Source organism: Ambystoma mexicanum, chromosome 1p (assembly GCF_040938575.1).
Source record: "Ambystoma mexicanum isolate Mex_15411 chromosome 1p, UKY_AmexF1_1, whole genome shotgun sequence".
NCBI lineage: Eukaryota > Metazoa > Chordata > Amphibia > Caudata > Ambystomatidae > Ambystoma > Ambystoma mexicanum.
The window spans coordinates 1096771717-1096795117 of record NC_090921.1 but is presented as its reverse complement, the minus strand read 5'-3'; the positions used below and the strand labels follow the sequence as shown (position 1 = coordinate 1096795117).

The 23401-nt window shown below is 55.5% G+C and overlaps 1 protein-coding gene across 2 annotated transcripts in view; it reads left to right on the top strand.

Moving 5' to 3' along the window:
- Window positions 1–21600: 21600 nt before the first annotated feature.
- The window catches only part of DUSP23 (dual specificity phosphatase 23), a 197494-nt gene continuing 195693 nt past the window's right edge, over window positions 21601–23401 (top strand). Inside the window, exon 1 of one of the 2 annotated variants that reach the window (XM_069604698.1) lies at window positions 21601–21903. The gene's annotated coding sequence lies outside the window, so the exon portion shown is untranslated. The remainder of the gene's footprint in view (window positions 21904–23401) is intronic. The other variant, XM_069604699.1, reaches the window with a different exon arrangement.

Below are 23401 nucleotides of genomic sequence, written 5' to 3'. Positions count from 1 at the left end.
TTACGATCTTCAAGGGGGAAGTCTATAACAACAGCGCTTCATGCTGCGCGACCTCTGCAATAACGATCTGCAGGAGGGAAATTTGTACCCGTAATGCTTCCCGCTGCATGATCTCTGTACCTCATTTCTCCGAAGGAAAGACCCTCTCAGAACCGCCATCCGTACTCCAAGCCACTGCTGTTCCGGCGTCTCAACGTTCCTTCAGCTGCAATCCCTGCAATGTGGAGTTCCTGCTATCACTCCACCTTCCACTGCTACTCTTCCCTATGGCCTGCAACTTGAGGGGACCTTTCATGCCTCCCAGTCTCCTTCAGGTGTCGGTCATTACCACTAATAGGATGCAACTTGCATTCTTGTGCCTCTGCAGCCCTCTTCTTTGTCCCAGTACTTTGGGAATCGTGTGACTGAGTCTTCAATGTAAAAATCAACTTTTTTAATGAAAATACCAACACCAAGTTCCTTTCAATCCTTATTTATATTCCCCAAAGGAATATTATAAGAATTCCAGGAAGAATTTGGCTTTACAGAGGAATGAAGGTCTGCAGGATCTAACTTGCTACTATTTAAAGACACATGTTTATTCTTCCCTTGGTAGTCATAGGAGCCTTCTTCTTTAAGAATGTTAGTATCCTTAAAAAGGGGTTTCTTACTCCCAATACATAACTGGTTATGATTGCTTTTACCATCAATCTGATAGTTAACTTGGGAAATAAAAGTTCTCTCTGACAGCAAGCCATTACATATTCCAGTATTAATGATGCTTCCTTTGTTGAGGAAGACAAACACTGCGTCTTATCCAACGGAGTCCTCCTGTTCCCCTTGGGCCCTTCTCCTCCCAGGTGATCCTCCCGGTTTATACCAACCCCAGGGTCAGGATCAGGAAGAGTCTGCCTTTCCCTGGCCACCTGGGAGGATACTTTAGGCAGGGTTTTTGTGAGGACTCCATAGGATTCATCAAAGTAAAGAGCAAGAGGGGGAGAGGACAAGGAGATATTGATGAGATACACAAAGGGTATGAACTATTTTGTTACAAAAAGGATGAAATGTATGACCACTTTAGTTTCTTAGCCTTCTTTTCAGACTCGGGGGGGGGGGGGGACGAGATCCAGGTTATTGGCAGAACTGGCAAAAGATTTATGGGAACTCTGTCTGGAGAGAAGAGTCTCAGTGATGGCGGAATATCTGCCGGGTCAGATGAACGAAGTGGACGATTGGAACTCGAGATACCTCAGAGACGCCAGCGATTGGAAGCTGGACGAGGTAGTGTTCTGGGAAATTACGACACGTTGGGGTCCTTGCCAGATCGATCTATTCGCATCGAGACTAAACAAACAGCTTCCTCGGTTCTTCAGCTGGAGACCGGACCCGGAAGCAGAGGCGACCGATGCCTTCCTGCAATCATGGGAACACCAGAAGAATTACGCGTTTCCTCCTTTCTCCATGATAGCGAGGACGCTAGCGCAGGTGAGACGCCAAAAAGCATCCATAATTCTGATTACGCTGGACTGGAAGGGGTAGGCGTGGTTTCCCAGCCTACTGGAACTGACACATCACAACCCAGTAGTTCTACCCAACACAGAATTTATCATTCGGGATCCCAGAGATCGCAGTCATCCGCTAGTGAGGTCAGGAGGACTCAGACTAATAGCGTGGGCGATTTCAGGAGATCTTGGGCTAGGCCAGGACTATTGAATGAAGCTGAGAACATCATTAACGATTCATGGGCCCCAGGGACTCACAAGGCTTATAGATCAGCATGGGATAGATGGAATAGCTGGTGTTTGGAAAGGAATATTCATCCCGATAGAGCGGATGTAGTTCATGTGGCCAATTTTTTAGCTCAGATGGCAGCGCAAGGGAAGTCTTACAGGACTATCAACACAGCCAGGTCTGCGATATCTGCGGGGCACCCTAGAGTAGAGGGTTTAGCAATTGGGGAACATCCTTTGATCTGTAGATTGTTAAGGGGAGTAAGGATGTTAAGACCCCCTAGTGTTAAGTATAATCAGTCGTGGGATGTAGATAAAGTCTTGAAACTATTTTTATCTTGGCCGGTTAATCAAGAGTTGTCACGGAAAGCGATTTCAGGTTATCCATGCTCTTATGTCTTTTAGCATTTAAAAGATCCTATGATGTTAGAGCTCTGGAGATTAACAGGAAGAGTATATCTCCGAACGGAGTGACTTTCCTTATAACAAAGAGGACCAAAACAGGTTTGAGATCTATTTCCTATGAGTCTTTCCCAACTCAACCAAAATTGTGTCCAGTCAGATGCATAACGACATATGAGGAGATGACGAGGGAGGTTAGGCCCCCGGGAGTGTCACAATTGTTGATAGCGATTTGTAGGCCTTATAAAGCTGTTACTCCGGCCACTATAGCTAGATGGCGTAGATTGGTGATGGTAAAAGCGGGCATAGATGTTGAGAGATATGGCTCTCACTCCTCTAGAGGAGCGATGGCTACTAAAGCGTATAATATAAGAGCCAGAGTAGAGGATATTATGAGGGCTGCAGATTGGTCGAATGAATCGACTTTTAAAACTTTCGATTTTAAACCCATGGAAAGTGCGACATCGTTAGTAGTAAGTAAGCTTTGAACAAGCATAATCCGAGCCTCCGGTCTTGACATAGAATTCAGATTTTCAACACATTTGTTACTAAAAGTCATAATTCTATTAAAGACACAGAGGCGAAGGATTATCCCACCCTATCAATCGTATGAATGTAAAATTGATATTTTATCATGTTTTATGTGTTATACATACTGCTTATGAGAAAATATTTGTAATAGTTTTATTGAAGATATACAGGGTAATTCATAGAATTTCGCAGAAAAGTGTCGCAAGCGGCTGGCGCAGAGTGTCCGCGTGCGATTGTCTGCGCCAGGCACGTGCGCTAAAACCGATTTCCGCGCACAGCGTATTCATGGATTTCAGTCTCCCAAACCAGCCGTGGCGCAGAGTATCGCAGCGACCCTGCAGCAGCGCCAGTAACGCCCCCAAGAACGCCCTCGCGCAAGGAAAAGCCATCAAAATCGCTAAATCATCGCAAAGGGCTGCGCTAACCCTGGACCAGTCTACAGGGCTGCCAAACAAGGAACGCAAAGCGGGTAACGTGCATATCAGGGGTACGCGTGAAGTCATACACGCGATTAGCCAGGGTACGTGTATTACAGGGGTACGCGGGAAGTTCTACACGCGATTGGCCAGGGTACGTGTATTACAGGGGTGCGCGGTAATTATCACACGCGATTTGGCTTGGTACGTGTATTACAGGGGTGCGTGGGAAGTTCTACATGCGATTGGCCAGGGTACGTGTATTACAGGGGTGTGCGGGAAGTTCTACACGCGATTCGGCTGGGTACGTGTATTACAGGGGTGCGCGGGAATTCTCACATGCGATTTGGCCAGGTACGTGTATTACAGGGGTGCGCGGGAATTATCACACGCGATTTGGCCTGGTACGTGTATTACAGGGGTGCGTGGGAAGTTCTACACGCGATTGGCCAGGGTACGTGTATTGCAGGGGTGCGCGGGAATTCTCACATGCGATTTGGCCAGGTACGTGTATTACAGGGGTGTGCAGGAATCATCACACGCAATTAGGCTGGGTGGGTCCTCACAGGTGTTCCCTGTACACCCTCCACGGCCCCTGCAGGCAGCCCACAAAACAGGGGACTACCCTGCACACCTGCTCATGTCCCCCTGCACCCACACCCCCCAGCAGTGCAGGGGCAGCCTCCACCAGGCCCCCACCCATGTCCCCTATCACCCCCAACCCCCAGCAGTGCAGGGGCACCCTCCACCAGGCCCCCACTCATGTCTCCCACCACCCCCACCCCCCAGCATCCAGGGGCACCCTCCACCAGGCCCCCACCCATGTCTCCCACCACCCCCAGCCCCCAGCCACCAGGGGCACCCTCCACCAGGCCCCCACCCATGTCTCCCACCACCACCACCCCCCAGCCACCAGGGGCACCCTCCACCAGGCCCCCACCCATGTCCCCTATCACCCCCACCCCCCAGCAGTGCAGGGGCACCCTCCACCAGGCCCCCACTCATGTCTCCCACCACCCCCACCCCCCAGCATCCAGGGGCACCCTCCACCAGGCCCCCACTCATGTCTCCCACCACCCCCACCCCCCAGCATCCAGGGGCACCCTCCACCAGGCCCCCACCCATGTCTCCCACCACCCCCACCCCCCAGCCACCAGGGGCACCCTCCACCAGGCTCCCACCCATGTCTCCCACCACCACCAGCCACCAGGGGCACCCTCCACCAGGCCCCCACCCATGTCCCCTATCACCCCCACCCCCCAGCAGTGCAGGGGCACCCTCCACCAGGCCCCCACTCATGTCTCCCACCACCCCCACCCCCCAGCATCCAGGGGCACCCTCCACCAGGCCCCCACCCATGTCTCCCACCACCCCCAGCCACCAGGGGCACCCTCCACCAGGCCCCCACCCATGTCTACCACCACCCCCACCCCCCAGCATCCAGGGGCACCCTCCACCAGGCCCCCACCCATGTCCCCTATCACCCCCACCCCCCAGCAGTGCAGGGGCACCCTCCACCAGGCCCCCACTCATGTCTCCCACCACCCCCAGCATCCAGGGGCACCCTCCACCAGGCCCCCACCCATGTCTCCCACCACCCCCACCCCCCAGCCACCAGGGGCACCCTCCACCAGGCCCCCACCCATGTCTCCCACCACCCCCACCCCCCAGCCACCAGGGGCACCCTCCACCAGGCCCCCACCCATGTCTCCCACCACCACCACCCCCCAGCCACCAGGGGCACCCTCCACCAGGCCCCCACCCATGTCCCCTATCACCCCCACCCCCCCAGCAGTGCAGGGGCACCCTCCACCAGGCCCCCACTCATGTCTCCCACCACCCCCACCCCCCAGCATCCAGGGGCACCCTCCACCAGGCCCCCACCCATGTCTCCCACCACCCCCAGCCACCAGGGGCACCCTCCACCAGGCCCCCACCCATGTCTCCCACCACCACCACCACCCCCCAGCCACCAGGGGCACCCTCCACCAGGCCCCCACCCATGTCCCCTATCACCCCCACCCCCCAGCAGTGCAGGGGCACCCTCCACCAGGCCCCCACTCATGTCTCCCACCACCCCCACCCCCCAGCATCCAGGGGCACCCTCCACCAGGCCCCCACCCATGTCTCCCACCACCCCCACCCCCCAGCCACCAGGGGCACCCTCCACCAGGCCCCCACCCATGTCTCCCACCACCCCCACCCCCCAGCCACCAGGGGCACCCTCCACCAGGCCCCCACCCATGTCTCCCACCACCACCACCCCCCAGCCACCAGGGGCACCCTCCACCAGGCCCCCTCCCATGTCCCCTATCACCCCCACCCCCCAGAAGTGCAGGGGCACCCTCCACCAGGCCCCCACTCATGTCTCCCACCACCTCCACCCCCCAGCAGTGCAGGGGCACCCTCCACCAGGCCCCCACTCATGTCTCCCACCACCCCCACCCCCCAGCATCCAGGGGCACCCTCCACCAGGCCCCCACCCATGTCTCCCACCACCCCCACCCCCCAGGGGCACCCTCCACCAGGCCCCCACCCATGTCTCCCACCACCACCACCCCCCAGCCACCAGGGGCACCCTCCACCAGGCCCCCACCCATGTCCCCTATCACCCCCACCCCCCAGCAGTGCAGGGGCACCCTCCACCAGGCCCCCACTCATGTCTCCCACCACCCCCACCCCCCAGCATCCAGGGGCACCCTCCACCAGGCCCCCACCCATGTCTCCCACCACCCCCACCCCCCAGCCACCAGGGGCACCCTCCACCAGGCCCCCACCCATGTCTCCCACCACCCCCACCCCCCAGCCACCAGGGGCACCCTCCACCAGGCCCCCACTCATGTCTCCCACCACCCCCACCCCCCAGCAGTGCAGGGGCACCCTCCACCAGGCCCCCACTCATGTCACCCACCACCCCACCCCCCAGCAGTGCAGGGGCACCCTCCACCAGGCCCCCACTCATGTCTCCCACCACCCCCACCCCCCAGCATCCAGGGGCACCCTCCACCAGGCCCCTACCCATGTCTCCCACCACCCCCACCCCCCAGCCACCAGGGGCACCCTCCACCAGGCCCCCACCCATGTCTCCCACCACCCCCACCCCCCAGCAGTGCAGGGGCAGCCTCCACCAGGCCCCCACTCATGTCCCCTATCACCCCCACCCCCCCGCCACCAGGGGCACCCTCCACCAGGCCCCCACTCATGTCCCCTATCACCCCCACCCCCCCGCCACCAGGGGCATCCTCCACCAGGCCCCCACTCATGTCTCCCACCACCCCCACCCCCCAGCCACCAGGGGCACCCTCCACCAGGCCCCCATCCATGTCTCCCACCACCCCCACCCCCCAGCAGTGCAGGGGCACCCTCCACCAGGCACCCACTCATGTCCCCTATCACCCCCACCCCCCAGCAGTGCAGGGGCACCCTCCACCAGGCCCCCACTCATGTCCCCCACCACCCCCACCCCCCAGCATCCAGGGGCACCCTCCACCAGGCCCCCACCCATGTCTCCCACCACCCCCAGCCACCAGGGGCACCCTCCACCAGGCCCCAACCCATGTCTCCCACCACCCCCACCCCCCAGGGGCACCCTCCACCAGGCCCCCACCCATGTCTCCCACCACCCCCACCCCCCAGCAGTGCAGGGGCAGCAGGCAGTCAGGCAGCAGCAGGTGGGAGCGTGCTCGGGGCTCTGGGGGGCAGTAGTTCGGCCTTCCGGGCAGGAGCGTGGTATTCCGTGTGCGTACGCGTGGCCAGCTTGGTACGGAGTGATTTGGCACGTGAAAATCCTGCACGTCAGCGTGAAAACCGAGGAAAGGCCCTCAGCGCGTAAGCGCGTCTGTGACGTGACCCGCACGGGTGTTTCCCACACAGCACGTGATGACAGAGCACACGTGGAAAGACTGCACGTCAGAGTGTAATCGCGTGTGATTGGTGGAAATGGCCCTACACGCAGAAGTGACAAAGCGTGTAATTGGTGGAAATGGCCCTACACGCAGAAATGACAAAGCGTGTAATTTGTGGAAATGTCCCTACACGCAGAAGTGACAAAGCGTGTAATTGGTGGAAATGGCCCTAGCGCGTACACGCCGCGTAAGTGACGCTGGACGTGTGGCCCTGTATAAAAGGTATGTGTAGAACACGTTTTCCTTGTACGTGCTTTTCGTGGAGAGCGAGTGGGTGAATTCTGTACTTCTTGTCGTCTCACACGCGATTTACTTCACGGCGTTTCAAGTTCGTATTCCCTGTTACCTCTGACAGCTTTTTCTCTTTTTTCGCTTTTACTGGTTTACCTGGGCCTGTTCCCTCAAACAGTGTTCCCTTCTACTGTTGTCCTGTCTCCTCAGACAGCGTACAAATCTTCTTTTGGCGGGGGTGTTGCCAACCAAATGTGCTCCTTTTACACGCTCGTTTACCAGGCAGACGGTGAGTCACACACGTATCTAACATCTGTGCTTGCCCCGTGTGTAGCCTACCCCTTCAGAGGTCATTCTAGGCTGCGTGTGACACGCATACGTTCATTCTTGTGTTACTGGGTGCCACAGCGTAGTGCAGGTTTTTCTTTCTGCACACGTGGTCTAGGAGGGGTTGCGTGCACGTCATCTCCCTTTTTTGGGGCTCCTGTGCGTAGCATGACCCGTCATCTTTCCCCAGGGGTTACAATCAGCCTTGCAAGAGCACTAGGGTACAATTACCATCTGGTACCCAACCCCTTTGACCCCCAATTGCCCAGGACAATAGTTTCCAGCCACTCCCATACGCACATTTACATCAGTGCCATGGCTGGGAGGCGAGGATTCCGTAAGGGTGGCAAAGGTGGAAGAGCCACAAGTGGTGGCCGTGGTGGATCCGGTAGGGGACGTGGTCGTTACTTGCAGGGTGAGCCTGTCCCCCCATGTGTGGAGGACCAGTCAAGGGCACCCATAATCCCCCCCCCCTCCCGTTGAGGCTGATGTGGCTGACACCATCCATGCTCAGCCCTTGTTGGACCAGCCCATTGTGGCACCAGATCTGGCTGACTCCATGGCTGACTTCCAGGTCAGCAGGCCTATGACACGTGCGCTGGTGCACGTTGATGTCACCATGCCACGTGCATCTGGGCCAGCAACGTCATCTGCTGCACCAAGGAGGCAGGGCGGAGAGGCTGCAGGGGCAGCTGCGGCTCCATCCACCCCAGCCCTCACACACCCAGCCAGGACAGTGTCGGTCCTAGTCCATGCTGCTGACATTCCCCCTGACACCATCACACTAGAGCCAATGCCTGCACCAACTCCCATGCTGAGTGTGCAATCCCACACTCCTGATACAGAGTCCACCAGGGCTCCTGCCCCTAGTGTCCAGAGCGGCGCAGGACACTCAGGATCACCACCACCTTCCAAGCGGAAGAGGAAGAGTGCTCGTCCGGCACAGGCGGATGCCCCAGACACGGCTACACAGTCCGGCCCATCCAGGAAGCCCAGCTTCACGGATGACGAACTGAATGCACTTGTCGAGTATGTGTCCGGACATGACAACGAGATGGTCATTGTTGCAGGATCCAAGACCACACCTGCACAACGCCAGGCACACTGGCAGACCGTTGCGGACATCGTAAGTGCCCTTGGAATCGTGAGGCGCACAGCCAATGATTGCTATAAGCGCTGGAATGACCTAAAGCGCAGGGCAAAGAGTAAGCTGGCCTCAAGTCATGCCGCAACTCTAGTGACTGGAGGTGGGTCTCCAGTAGTAGACATGGAACTCACTCCACATGAGTCAGTCGCTGGGACCTACGTCACGGAGGAACAGATCCAAGGCGTGGGAGATCTGGCTGATTACGAGGCATTGTCCGGTGAGTGCACATGCATGTGTGTGTCATCCATGTGCATGGTGTATGTGTGAGGGCTTCTGTTTGTGTGCCAGGTGAGAGTGTGTGCGCCTGAGTCGTATGGGTCAGCCATGTGCTTCATGCAATACTTCCTGCGCAGCTGCATTTGGCCATAGCAGTATCCCTTCTGCCAACAGTAGACATCTAGCCCAACTGCACGCCAGTTGCCCTTGAAGTGTCACCTTGCCACAACATAGTTGCTTATTTTTCACTGTTCATTCAGTCAGATTGTTTGCATTCCACCACTTTTACTAGGCATGTCGCTGTCCACTAGTCACATGTCTGACATGGCTATGGTAAAGTGGAGTGACTATGTTACCTGGATATCATTTGTACACACATGTCCCTGTGCAATTGGACCATTTCAGACTGGCAGCTCCAGGTGATAAATCTGACCTGTTAGAATCAGAAAAGCGATTACATGCGGGAACTGGACTGAATGAATAGGTGCTGCCCTCCTCTCCATCTTCACTCAATAGCAATGGTACATGCCATCTGTGTGATGGCATGTGTGTTTCACCTGGCAATCACAGGCCAATGTGTGATGCCACTGCCAGGCAGCATGCAGAAAATGTGTTCATCTTCCATCTTGGTGTCATCAGTGTGTGCCATTTGCCTGCACTTCATACGCAGTGAGGGTGCATGCATGGGAGGGTTTTAGTCATGTGGGACATGTGTCAATCAAGTACTGGTTCTCTTGCTTCTCAGCCCTCATTGTGTGCCATGGTGCTAATGCCTGTTTCCATTTCTTTGTTTTCATGTCTTTGCAGGGGAAGACGCACCTGATACTGCTGGGGTTGTGGAGATGGTGCAGACCCAGGAGGGGTCCGAGGGCCGACCAACCACCAGTGAGGGACGTGGTGTGGTGGTGGGGGAGAACCCACAAGTGCTGCAGGTCGTGCTCTCAAGGGGTGTCTCTGGCTGCACCTCCCCCGAGCTGTACTCAGGTGTTGATTCGGATGAGACCTACGTGCCGTCGCAGGTGAGTGTTCCAGGGAGGGATCCTGTTCTGTCTCACCCACCTGCACCAGGGTCAGAACCCTCCATGGGGATGTCAGTGTTGGCAACTACGCCTTCGGTGGTTACGGATGCAGGGTCACACTCCGCGACATCTGATCCTGTTCCTGGGCCAGCAGATCAGAGGGGGAATGCAGTCCTGCAGCCTCAGGCAGTGCCGGCACAGCAAGGCGCAGTTCGCCTTGCCCCAGACAGGTGTGGTGCCCGCCGACGTGGTGGCCGTACGCCACCCGGCAATACCGCATGGGAGCAATCCATTTACGGTATGGCAACCCAACAGGCTGCATCATTCGAGATGATGGCTCAGGCCATGGATAGGGTGGCCACTTCCATTGTCCCCCCAGAAAGGCTGATGGAGCAACTAGAGCAGGCAACCGACTCCATCTGCCAGTCACACAGGGAGGACATGTTGGGGTCCAACAGGGACAGGCGGGCGGCACTGGCGACTCTGCAGGAGGCCATCTCCATTGAGTCCCAGGGCCACAGGGAAGCCCTGAGGCAGGAGCTCCTTCACCTCAGGACGACTCTTGTTGAGCTTGAGGCTTCAACACACCAAAGGACAGAATAGCAGCTGGAGCGTCTCACCCGTACGCTCTCAGCTGAGATGCAGGCAACGAGGGCGGAGGTCCGGGCATCCCGTGAGTTGTTGCATGGGGACCTCCGCACACTCATCCTCCAGAACCAGACCTACCACACCCGCATGCTTGCAGCCATGGAGGAGCAGACTAGGTCCTTGCGTGGGCTGCCTCCCATAGTGCAACCACCTCCGGATGGAGCTGCACAGGGTGATAATAGCGACAGCAGTGATACTCCCACAACAGGGTAGCCGTGTGGGCCATGAGCCCATGGAGGTGTTTTATTTTCCCAGGATCCACGCAGGTGGGTACTGGTGTGCATCCTGTCCTCGGACCTCCTGGGTGGCCTCCCCAACCCCCCCGGGCCCATCAATGGCCATTTTTGATTGTTTCTTATTTTTATTTTTATTTTGAATTATTTTATTCCCTATTTTTTTGGGACGATTTGTTGGCTTCCGTGGTTCCTGTGGGCATACGCTGCATTGTGGCTGGGCACATGCAGGCTTGTAATGTATTTGGTTCAGATGCTTGGGTTTGAGTCACACACACCCCTCCTGCTTCCCGTTTCCATGGGCTTGCAAAGGGTGTGCCCAAGTGACAGTGAATTACACAGTGACGTTGGACTCCCATGAGCTGTGTGGGCAGTCTGTAGTCAATACTGTGTATACATTCCTAGTGCATATTGCTGTTGTGTTGTACACTGCATGTTGCATTGATGTGTAACTCATCTTCTGTGTCTACCTCCCAATTTGCAGGTCCCTTCCTCATGTCTACACAAGGACCTCTAGTCTGGAGATGGGGTCCATGTTGGCAGCAGTGCACCTACAACTCTACATGGCGCCAACACTGGCAGTGGTGGTGGGAGTGCAGGCATTTCCAGGTGGTGAGACTACTAATTTGTAACATTTGTGATGTCATGTTAATGGTAGTACGTGCTCAAGTATGTTGTTGGTCCGGCATTGCTGTGAGCATTTCAGGTGTTGCAGGTTTCTAATAGCGACACTGTACATAGTGACACTAGTGTCATGTTGTGGGGATTACTTTGTTTACCTGCAATTAGCATGACATGGCACGGTGTGTCGTGTGGCGGTGCTGGGGTTGGGTTGGCTGACATGGCACTGTCCTCTTGTTGCATTTTGCAAGTGGGTATTCATTTTAGCTGCTTGAATGTGTAACTTCACAAAACTGCATTGGTGGTGTCTGTGTGGGTAGGGATGCACACATTGTGACACTTCCAGGTGAACAATCTCAGGCTGATATGGTATTCACGGTTCATTCTCCAGACATTCAGGATCAGTGTCAGGTTGAGTCATCATTGATTGTCAGATGGAATGTGCCAGGGCAGTGTGCACTCCACAGGGGTGTGATTTCTATGTGAAGTAATTAGCCACTAGCTGTGTACGGGCTGCCTCCCCCCGTGCCCTTTCCCCTCCCATGCGCAGCGGCTGTGCATGTGGTTGGGGATGTGGGGCCACCACCATGTCCACGGCCAGGCCCCGGCGTGTTGCAACGTTGTGCAGGACACATGCTGCCACTATGATCCTGCACACTACTGGGGGAGCGTATAACAGCTGCCCGCCAGAACGGTCAAGGGAGCGAAAGCGTGACTTTAGCACTCCGAATGTGCGCTCCACTATGCCCCGGGTCGTAATGTGGGCTGTGTTATATCTTACCTCGGGTGGCGTGGTGGGGTTCCGAATTGGCGTCATCATGTGGGGGCTGAGAGGGTAGGCACTGTCCCCTGTGGAGGTGGTGATTGGTATCATTGGTGGGGTTGTGACCTTGCTCAGTATCCAACATGCATGCATGTGCAGTGGCATACATACTCACCAAGCAGCCATGTATCGCCATGCCGCCCAGCTTCTAGGTCCCGGCTTAGGGTGGACATTCGGTAAATGAAGCTGTCGTGGGTGGACCCGGGATAGTTGGCATATACTGAGGTGATGATTCCCTTGGCATTACATGCTACGTGCACGTTGATGGAATGCCAGTGCTTGCGGTTCCTATAGATGTGCTCAGATGCCCTGGGGGGACGTAGAGCCACATGGGTGCAGTCGATGGCACCTAGCACTTTGGGGAATCGTGCCACACCGTAAAAATCCAGGGCGGCAGCATGCCTTTCTGCAGGTGTTCTGGGCAGGTATATGTGCCTGCGGACTGATGGGCGTGCAGTGATGATGTTCAAGACCTGGTGTAGGCAGCGTGACTGGGTGGCCTGTGACACCCCACCCACTATGGCACTTGTCCGCTGAAATGATCCAGTGGCTAAGAAGTGCAGTACATTGAGGACCTTCTCCAGGGGGCTGAGTGCTTGGGAGCACAGGGTGGGTGATGTGAGGTCATCCTCCCACTCACTCACCAGGTCCAGTATAATGTGTGGTGGAAACCTGTACCTCCCATACACCTGGTCATCAGGCATCCCGAAAAGGCTGGTTCTGGGTGTGAATATTCTGGCCCTGACTATCCTCCTCCTCCTCCTTTGGTAGCCCACTGCCACTGCTGCTAGGAACGGTATGTTCATCCTGGCGTCTGAGCTTGTTATTGTTAAAGTGCGCAAATTTATGCTTTGCGCGTGTTCTAGGCGAGCGTGTGACCCGCGCACCCCTGGAATCCAGTTCCCAGTCCAATAGCAAGTGGAAATTCACACGCACCACGGGATACAGGTTCGCTGACGTACTTGCGTGTGTAAGTGCCCGCGCACCCATGAAATACACGTACATAGGCCAATCGCGTGTACGCGCACTTTTGTCCAATTACACGCGATGACACTCTGACGTGCAGTATTTCCACGTGTGCTCCGTCATCACGTGCTGAGTGGGGAACACCCGTGCGGGTCACGTCACAGACGCGCTTACGCGCTGAGGGACTCTGGTCCAATAGAATCGCGTATGCGTGCTGACGCGCTTACGCGCTAAGGGCCTTTCCTCGGATTTCACGCTGACGTGCAGGATTTTCAAGTGCCAAATCACTCCGTATCAAGCTGGCCACGCGAAAACACACGGAAGACCACGCTCCTGCCCAGAAGGCCGAGTTACTGCCCCCCAGTGCCCCGAGCAGCCTCCCACGTGCCATCTGCTGCTGCCTGCCTGCCTGCCTGCCTGCTGCCACCGTGCCCTGCCATTTGGTGCCTGCACATCAGCCATCTGCAGGGGTCCAGTTGCTGTGTCCACCCCTGCTGGAACTGAAGACTCCCGACTGGGATTACATCGCTCCACAGCCCAGCCCCAGGACCCAGTTGCCCACCCACACCTGCCTCTGGGGTTGCCATGTCGGGCACTTCCACATCTGGCACCAGTGGCAACCCCAGGCCAGAGGGGCAGGGGGGCACCAGCTTCACTGACACCGAAGTTGGTGTCCTGGTGGAGCATGTCCTGGGGCAGTATGATGCCCTCTTTGGATCGTCCCGCGCCAGCAAGGAAGGACGGGAGAGGATCTGGGCCGACTGTGTGGTTGCCATCAACGCGGAGGGGGTGGCAACCCGCAACGTCCTGAAGATCAAGAAGCGCTGGGAGGACTTGAGGTCCAGGACCCTTGTGAAGGCCCGGCACCTCGTGGAGGGGGGCCGGGGCCGCATGAGTTCCATCCAGATGAGGGGCCTGGAACGCGTACGCCCAGCGCTCCACGCCCAGATCCTTGAGAGGGAGGCCCGTCTGGAGTTGAGCGGTAAGTGTCCAAGCATTACTGTGTGAGACAGGGCATGTTGCGGTGTGCTGGTTCTATGATACTTGCCTGCATGTGTGCCATAGGCCATGTATGCATGTATGTGTGCAGGGACATCATGGTAATGCATGTGCGACCAGTGATGTGTGACCCACATGGTTGTTGCATGTGTTCAAATGCCGCATGGGGAGCCCTATGCAGATTTTGAACATGAGAGCATGCCAGTCTCTGTACCTGGACATGGGTGGGGGTGAGGGATGGGTGCTGATGCCAGGTACATATATGGTAGCCATGTCTGTGTGCCTGACCTGCGTGTCTGTGACTTGTGCATGCCATGGATGCATGACACATGTGTGTGACAATGCACAGATTCAGTGAAGCAGCCAAATTACCCTTGTATCCGCTGTGTTTGGTGTGTTTGGGGCCAGATGGATGTGACTGAGGTGAAGTGTGTGCATGTGATAGGCATGAGCCATGATGCATGTGAGTTACATATCATTGAATGTTTCAAGAGTCCATTGGACATGCATGGAAATGTCCATGGCATGCACCATGCCTGTTACTGTGTGTGTTTTGCCTGGACTGACGCATGTGTTGTGGAGGGACATGATGGAAGTGTACTTTGACAGTGGTGCTCATCTGCTATTGCTTCCTGTCTAGGGGACCATTGTACAGTGCCCTGATGCTTGTGTTCTTTGTCTCCCTCTACGCAGCGGCTAGTGAAGAAGAGGGCGGAAACGGCGCTGTGGAGCAAGGCGGCGGGGATGCCCCCACGGCTGCAGCGGAAGGGGTGGGTGAGCCCCCACAGGGGCCTGCTACGGTGGGAGACGGTGAGGAGCCATCCAGGTTGGTGGTTTGCACAGTGGAGGAGGAGGCCGCCACTGGGGCACACATGGGGCCTAGTGGGGGCATCCCTGCTGGTGCAAGTGGTGCAGTCCAGGGCCAGGGGCAGGAGGCAGCACAGGTCACCGTGGAGGGGCCTGTGCATGTCGCTGTCCCTGACCCTGTGAGTGCACCACCATGCACCAGCAGGGATGCCCCGTCCCAGGCCCGTCCGCAGGTAGAGGGGATGTCCATGTCACCTGACTCCCCTCCACCTGCGGACGTGGGAACCCCTGGCCATGTGGAGAAGGTCCTGATTGGGGTCGCGATGCGCACGGCTGTGATTCGTGATGCCGTGCGTGCTTCCCAGGAGGAGGACGCACGTCATCACGAAGTGCACCGTGCCGACGTGGCCCAATTGGGATCGGCCATGTTCGGGGGTTTCCTGCATGTGTTGTCCAATCTGGCGGCCCTCTCCTCCTCTGTGCAGGCTATACACCAGTCGTTCTCCTTGCCGTCTTCCGGCCCAGATGCCACCAGGGCCCCCTGTGGACCTGCCCCGACCAATGCAGCCAGCTCGGTGGGGATCCCATCCCTGCCACAGTTGGGAGTCGGAGGTCCAGCAGGGGTGGACAACACAGCAACTGGACCCCAGCAGATGGAAGATGTGACAGCATCATCAGGCAGGGCACGTGCACGACGGCGTCGGTGGTTTCCATCAGCCTGGATGCCGTCGTGCTGGCAGAGGCAGTGGCGTCGGAGGCAGCAGCAGGCTCGACGTGGGAGGCATCATGGCTCGGGGCCTTCAAGATCAGAGGGGCAGGCATCGGCCGGAGGGCAGGGCAACCCTGGGATGGTGGTGTCTTCCGTGTGGGAGCAGTTGGTCCAGCGGATAGGTGCGGAGCGGCAGCGGGCGGAAGAGGAGCGGCTCACCATGGTCAGGGCGGAGTTCTCCATGCGTCGGGCGTTGAGGCGGGCTGAGTGCCTCGAGGAAGCTCGCAGGGAGTTTGAGCTGGACATGGGGTTATCCCTGCGAGACCTCGGGGCCAGGACAGAGTCCCGCCTCCAGGACATCGACATGGAGTTCGATGATGCCCTGGCCAGCAACATCACCGAGTGAGCTGCAGGACTTGCCCGCTGCCTTTGTATATAGTTATTTAGTTAGTTAGTGTTAGGTTTCCTTTATTAATTTTTGTTTTTTTGGACCGCTCGGACAATGGCCACTTTTTTGTATATATTATTTTCATTAGGTAGTAGTAGGTTTCATTTATGGTGTTGGGCTCATGGACCCTGGAATTTTCGTGTATATAGTTTGCTTTTTGAAGAAACATTTTTTTTATTAATTATTGTGTTCACCATGAGGAAATGGTTTTTCATTATTTTACTTCCACATGATTTTGCTTTGGACAACATTTGTTTTTGGATTACTTTGTTTTTTTTATTTTTACATTTGTTCTCGGACATGGACCATTTATTTTGTTATCCCCATTGTTGTATGTTTGATTTGTTTACTTATTTTTCATCTTTAATACATGTTTTTTTAACTTTCACTTGTGGTATTTTCTCATTGGTTTCATACATGTCATGATATGGATTTTGACATTCACTTGCACCCATTGTGTATGTGTGTGTGACGGACATGTGTTCATTTACAGACTTGCCATTGGGGTTGTATCATGTAATTGCATTCACTATGTGGGTGGATGCAATCCTTGCCTGGGTGTTTGTGCTGGGTATGCTGCCCATTACTGCCATGATTGAGTATCGTCAGGACCTGGGGGAAGGGGGACATGTGTGGGTGCCTGGTGGAGGATGCCCCTGCACTGCTGGGGGGTGGGGGTGGTGGGAGACATGGGTGGGGGCCTGGTGGAGGCTGCCCCTGGTGGCTGGGGGGTGGGGGTGGTGGGAGACATGGGTTGGACATGGGTGGGGGCCTGGTGGAGGCTGCCCCTGGTGGCTGGGGTGTGGGGGTGGTGGGAGACATGAGTGGGGGCCTGGTGGAGGGTGACCCTGGTGGCTGGGGGGTGGGGGTGGTGGGAGACATGAGTGGGGGCCTGATGGAGTCTGCCCATGGTGGCAGGGGGGTGGGGGTGGTGGGAGACATGGGTGGGGGCCTGGTGGAGGATGCCCCTGGTGGCTGGGGGGTGGGGGTGGTGGGAGACATGGGTGGGGGCCTGGTGGAGGCTGCCCCTGGTGGCTGGGGGTGGTGGGAGACATGGGTTGGACATGGGTGGGGGCCTGGTGGAGGCTGCCCCTGGTGGCTGGGGGGTGGGGGTGGTGGGAGACATGGGTGGGGGCCTGGTGGAGGGTGCCCCTGGTGGCTGGGGGCGTGGGGGTGGTGGTAGACATGAGTGGGGGCCTGGTGGAGGGTGACCCTGGTGGCTGGGGGGTGGGGGTGGTGGGTGACATGAGTGGGGGCCTGCTGGAGTCTGCCCCTGGTGGCTGGGGGGTGGGGGTGGTGGGAGACATGGGTGGGGGCCTGGTGGAGGGTGCCCCTGGTGGCTGGGGGGTGGGGGTGGTGGGAGACATGAGTGGGGGCCTGGTGGAGGGTGCCCCTGGTAGCTGGGGGGTGGGGGTGGTGGGAGACATGAGTGGGGGCCTGCTGGAGTCTGCCCATGGTGGCAGGGGGGTGGGGGTGGTGGGAGACATGGGTGGGGGCCTGGTGGAGGATGCCCCTGGTGGCTGGGGGGTGGGGGTGGTGGGAGACATGGGTGGGGGCCTGGTGGAGGCTGCCCCTGGTGGCTGGGGGGTGGGGGTGGTGGGAGACATGGGTTGGACATGGGTGGGGGCCTGGTGGAGGCTGCCCCTGGTGGCTGGGGGGTGGGGGTGGTGGGAGACATGGGTGGGGGCCTGGTGGAGGGTGCCCCTGGTGGCTGGGGGGGTGGGGGTGGTGGTAGACATGAGTGGGGGCCTGGTGGAGGGTGCCCCTGCACTGCTGGGGTGTGGGGTGGTGGGAGACATGAGTGGGGGCCTGGTGGAGGGTGACCCTGGTGGCTGGGGGGTGGGGGTGGTGGGTGACATGAGTGGGGGCCTGGTGGAGGCTGCCCCTGCACTGCTGGGGTGTGGGGGTGGTGGGAGACATGAGTGTGGGCCTGGTGGAGGGTGACCCTGGTGGCTGGGGGGTGGGGGTGGTGGGTGACATGAGTGGGGGCCTGGTGGAGGCTGCCCCTGCACTGCTGGGGTGTGGGGGTGGTGGGAGACATGAGTGGGGGCCTGGTGGAGGCTGCCCCTGCACTGCTGGGGTGTGGGGGTGGTGGGAGACATGAGTGGGGGCCTGGTGGAGGGTGACCCTGGTGGCTGGGGGTGGGGGTGGTGGGTGACATGAGTGGGAGCCTGCTGGAGGGTGACCGTGGTGGCAGGGGGGTGGGGGTGGTGGGTGACATGAGTGGGGGCCTGGTGGAGGGTGACCCTGGTGGCTGGGGGGTGGGGGTGGTGGGAGACATGAGTTGGACATGGGTGGGGGCCTGCTGGCAGGTGCCCCACAGTGCTGGGGGGTGGGGGTGGTGGGGGACATGAGTTGGACATGGGTGGGGGCCTGCTGGCAGGTGCCCCACAGTGCTGGGGGGTGGGGGTGGTGGGGGACATGAGTTGGTGTTCATTAGTTCAAGGAGACATGTGCCTTTGCTGGGGGGCATGCCCATGTTGGGTGGGCTGCCTGCGGGACATGACCAGGGATACAGGGTAGTCCCCTGTGGTGTGGGCTGCCTGCAGGGGCCGTGGAGGGTGTACAGGGTACACCTGGGAGGACCCACACTGTCAAATCACATGTGGGACTCCCCGGCACCCCTGAAATACACGTACCGTGCTGAAATCGCGTGTAAAACTTCCCGCGCACCCCTGAAATACATGCGCACAGGCTATTCGCGTGTGGAACTTCCCGCGCACCCCTGAAATACACGCGCCCAGGCTATTTGCGTGTAAAACTTCCCACGCACCCCTGAAATACACGCGCCCAGGCTATTCGCGTGTGGAACTTCCCGCGCACCCCTGAAATACACGCGCCCAGGCTATTCGCGTGTGGAACTTCCCGCGCACCCCTGAAATACACGCGCCCAGGCTATTCGCGTGTGGAACTTCCCGCGCACCCCTGAAATACACGCGCCCAGGCTATTCGCGTGTGGAACTTCCCGCGCACCCCTGAAATACACGCGCCCAGGCTATTCGCGTGTGGAACTTCCCGCGCACCCCTGAAATACACGCGCCCAGGCTATTCGCGTGTGGAACTTCTCACGCACCCCTGGAATACACGTAGCACGCTCCCCCAGGCCCGATCGCGTGAGAAACTTCACGCGAACCCCTGAAATACACGTAGCCCGCTCCCCCAGGCCCGATCGCGTGAGGAACTTCACGCGAACCCCTGTGATACACGTACCCTGCTGAAATCGCGTGTGAGACTTCCCGCGCACCCCGGTATACACGCACACGTATTTTTTGTCAGCGGGTGTCCGTGTTTGTGGGTACCCCTTTGCACGTCATTTTTCCTGGAGGGCCACAGTATAGGACATTCATCATGGCAGTATATAGGTGCTATTTGTTGGCGCACCTTTTGGCGCACATTTCTTACAGCCGCAGAGACGCTACCGCCTGCTTTCTTGTGGCGGTCGTGTTTGTGCCTGTGCGCTGGTTTGAGCGTGCGCTTTTTCCCCCTATTCTATTCCATGAATACGTGTTGTAGGCGAGCGTGTGGGCGTTCCGCGCACTTGTGCCCTGTACTTCCCCCGTGACGCCCACGTTTTGGCAAGTTGTTCCCCATTCCGAGTGTTACGCCCGTGTTCCGCCTACTTTTGTTGCGTGCGCTGCGCTATGTGCGAATTTCGCTGTGGCCTGTGCGATTTTCGCTGTGACCTGGCGCACGCTGTTAGATGGCCTGTGCGCCAACGTGCGCCGCGCACTTTTTTATCGCACATCCGCTGGTTTTCTCGCGCACGGCCTTCCATGAATCGATGTGCGCTGCTTTTCGTGCGATTTTCGCACTTGCACTGCGATTTTCGCTATTCCACTGCGATTCGCACTTTTTTGCCCACTTGCGCCGCGCTAATTATTCCATGAATCGGCCTCATAGTTTTTTTATTGTACTTATGTATACGATTGTCCCACCCGTTCTTCGATGTATAGGCACCTTTCTAAATTTTATGTTTCTATAGGATTGGCGACAGACAACAAGCAATCCGGGATCTGAGTTAGGATGCAGATGGAATTTAAAAGAAGTACTGAACACAACCTTGTATGATCAAAGAAAGAGGAGGAATAGAAAGAGGACAAGAGGTTTTCTTTGAGGATTTGGTTTTCATTGGTTACTTGAATCACATGGTCAGTTTGAAGACGGACTACAAAACTCAAAAACTTCATGGTTATTGTAGTTTATTAGTTTTGGATTGTTATTCATATTTGTTTTTTCTTTGCTGCTGAACAGTAAAGTTTGGAGAAAGCATAATCCTTTGCCTCCGTGTCTTTAATAGAATTTTGACTTTCAGTAACAAATGTGTTGAAAATCTGAATTTTTATCAGTTATTGGTTTTTCATAATTGTTCGTTTGTATTTTGCTGCTAGAAAGTAAAGAGATCAGAGCATAATCTTTCGCCTCCGAGTCTTTAATAGAATCATGACTTTCTGTAACAAACGTATGGAAAATCTTTATGACGCTACAAAACACAAGGAGTCCGGACCCTCTAAGTTTACCGTTTTTTGAGGAGATGTGAACCTGGTATGTTAGGGGAAAGCAGCCATTCAACGCAGTAGTTAGAGCAATTGATATTTAATTAATGTATGTAGAAAATGTAAAACAAACATTTTAAAAAATGAGGGCAGTTCGAGAGGAATTCGTCATTGCTCTCGCTAGCGTTGTGTGTGAATCGTTTGTTGCTGACTGATATTCTGGCTCTCAATGTAAAAATGTTACATTAAATGTTTGTAAAAATAAAAAAAGTGAAATTAAAATACGACAGCTGGTTGTAGATGATATATGTCCACAGAAAACAAAGCTTACAAAATCTCCTGACTGCAGTTGTAAATGTGCCTAACTTTGATCTCACTATGAAGACACTGGGCTCACATAGATTTATTACAGGTAAAATCTTGGCAATATTTCAAGAATTATTCATTTCATTTTTAGGGCATGGTAATCTCATATTTTATTTGTTCCCATATTTTCTAAGCGTGTCCTTTCCCACCAACCAGAAAATGAACAGCCATATGCTGACCTTTTAAAAACCCACCCACTTTTTGTGTTTTTGCCTCATTTACATTTCAAATAAGTTCTGCTTCTTCTCTTCTGGAAGAGTATAGCTAGGGAGAGCAGATTTAAAAAAAAAAAAAAACGGACAGGCGATTGACATAAAAGTCGGACTACCATAAATAAAACAAATATATATATATATATATATATATATATATATATATATATATATATATATATATATATATATTTTATATATATATATAGTTCTACTTCTATGTCGCTGACCTGTTGCGAGGCTGGGGGGGGCGCGGAGGGGGTGTGCTCAGTTGCTCACATGCACATCCCTCTTATTGGAGGAAAGTGGCCGGGGAGGCCAAGGGAGAGGAAATGGGGGCGTGAAAAGCACACGCCCCCCTTCGCGCATTTAAAGTTGCGCCGGTCCCGGCGGCACAAACAAGGGTTTGCAAAATGAAAAACTCCCGGGACAGGGGGTGATTTCCCCGGACTGTCCCGGGAAAACCCAGACGTCTGGTCACCCTATATAGTATAGCAAGTAGCAAAGGATTTCCGTGGACTGTTCACATGTGAGTGCAGTTTTTAGACGCTCCCTTACTTCGTTCCCTTTGACCTTTCTGTAAAATGGCTTTGTGCTGCAGCTTTCGCTGTGTATTGCGCTGCTGTAGAATTCGCCACCAGCAGTTGACCAGGGACCCAAACCAGGCAGCAGCAGGTAAAGTACAGTGAACGTTACCGCTTATTCCGTAACAGAAAATATCTGTCAGTTGTAGGGACGGATATTTGAAATACAAATTAAGAAAAAATACGAGTGGGTGGTCGTTCGAAGCCCTAGGGAAATATACATCTGCTTATAGTGTAGCCAGTCGGAAAAGACATGAGTATCCAATATGTAAAACAGATATAGTTATCCTACAATAAGAGCGTTCCATAGTCAACAAATTAATAATTGTGTGTGTATATATATATATATATATATATATATATTTTTTTTTTACTTGTGAAGAATCTTCGTGTTTTATTACATTTCACAAAAAGGACATTTTCCCCAGTTTGTAAGCGCTCAGCGTTTTAGCTAAAAAGGGAAAGAGGTGTAATTCGGCCCGAGATCACACTGATGTGAAGGGCTGTACTTAACGGTATGTTGCCTTCGTTTCTACAATGTTATCGAATTACTGCTGACTTTAGAGTATTCGTTTTTAGGTGGCTCTGTAGTGATGTTCGGGAAAAGGTTGTATAGAATTTTTTTCTAATCGGATGCAATCTGGTGGCATGTCGGAACGGTTCCAAATTTAGCAATACTAATTCCACAGTTATTATAAAATGTCTTAAGTACTCATCCCAAAGAAAATACAAAGAAAACAAATGCTAGGCTCCCAAATCCGCATTGTTGCGACAGGATGGTGGCACTACATTATGTGATGTATCTTTAACAGGCAGACACCGCAGAGAGACGTAACTACGTCGCGTGTGGATTTCAATAAATGGGGAGACTCACGTGCGCTCCCCAGAGCACGTGTGGAGCCTGGATGGGAAGCGGAGTCTGCCGTGTCTTCCGAGTCCAGGGGCTCACGGTGCCACGGGAGGCCACATAGCAGGGGCCCCCCTTCCGCATTGGTGACAAGGTGGTTGTCCATGTTTGCATGGACCCGCTGGGCTAAGGCAGTGGGATAAGAGCTGCAGCTCGATGAAAGAACTTTCTCTCATGCTGTGGAGCCAGTGCGAGCAGCATTTTTGGCAGCCATTTTATGCCGTACTGGTGGAGGAGGTTGCAGCTCCCTAGAGGAGTGCTTGTGAGCCTTCCATGCAAAATTTTTGGACAAACCCACTGCCACGTGGGTGGACTAATGCATTTTGGGAGTTTGGATCCCCCATCTAAAAGGAAGAAGGTGAGGGGAACATGTAACCTGTCAGGAGGAGTGGGCAGAGAGTTTTTTATGTTCCCTTTTCGTTCTTTCCTCTCTGTTTGGGGTGGAGTTTGTTTTGATGCTGAGTGCAGCTGGGAAGGAAAAGTGAGGGGGGTTGCTCTCGAGGACATCCTCAATCTTACTACGACTTCTTTGCGTAATGTGGAGGAGCAGGACTCATTGGGGGCTACAGAACATCCTGTGGTGCCGAAACCCTGTTGGGTTTTCTACTCTGGTTTTGGTGAGCTTTGCGGTGCTTGTGCACTCGCCAACATGGCGGATGACGGGAATGCAGGAGGCGCCCCT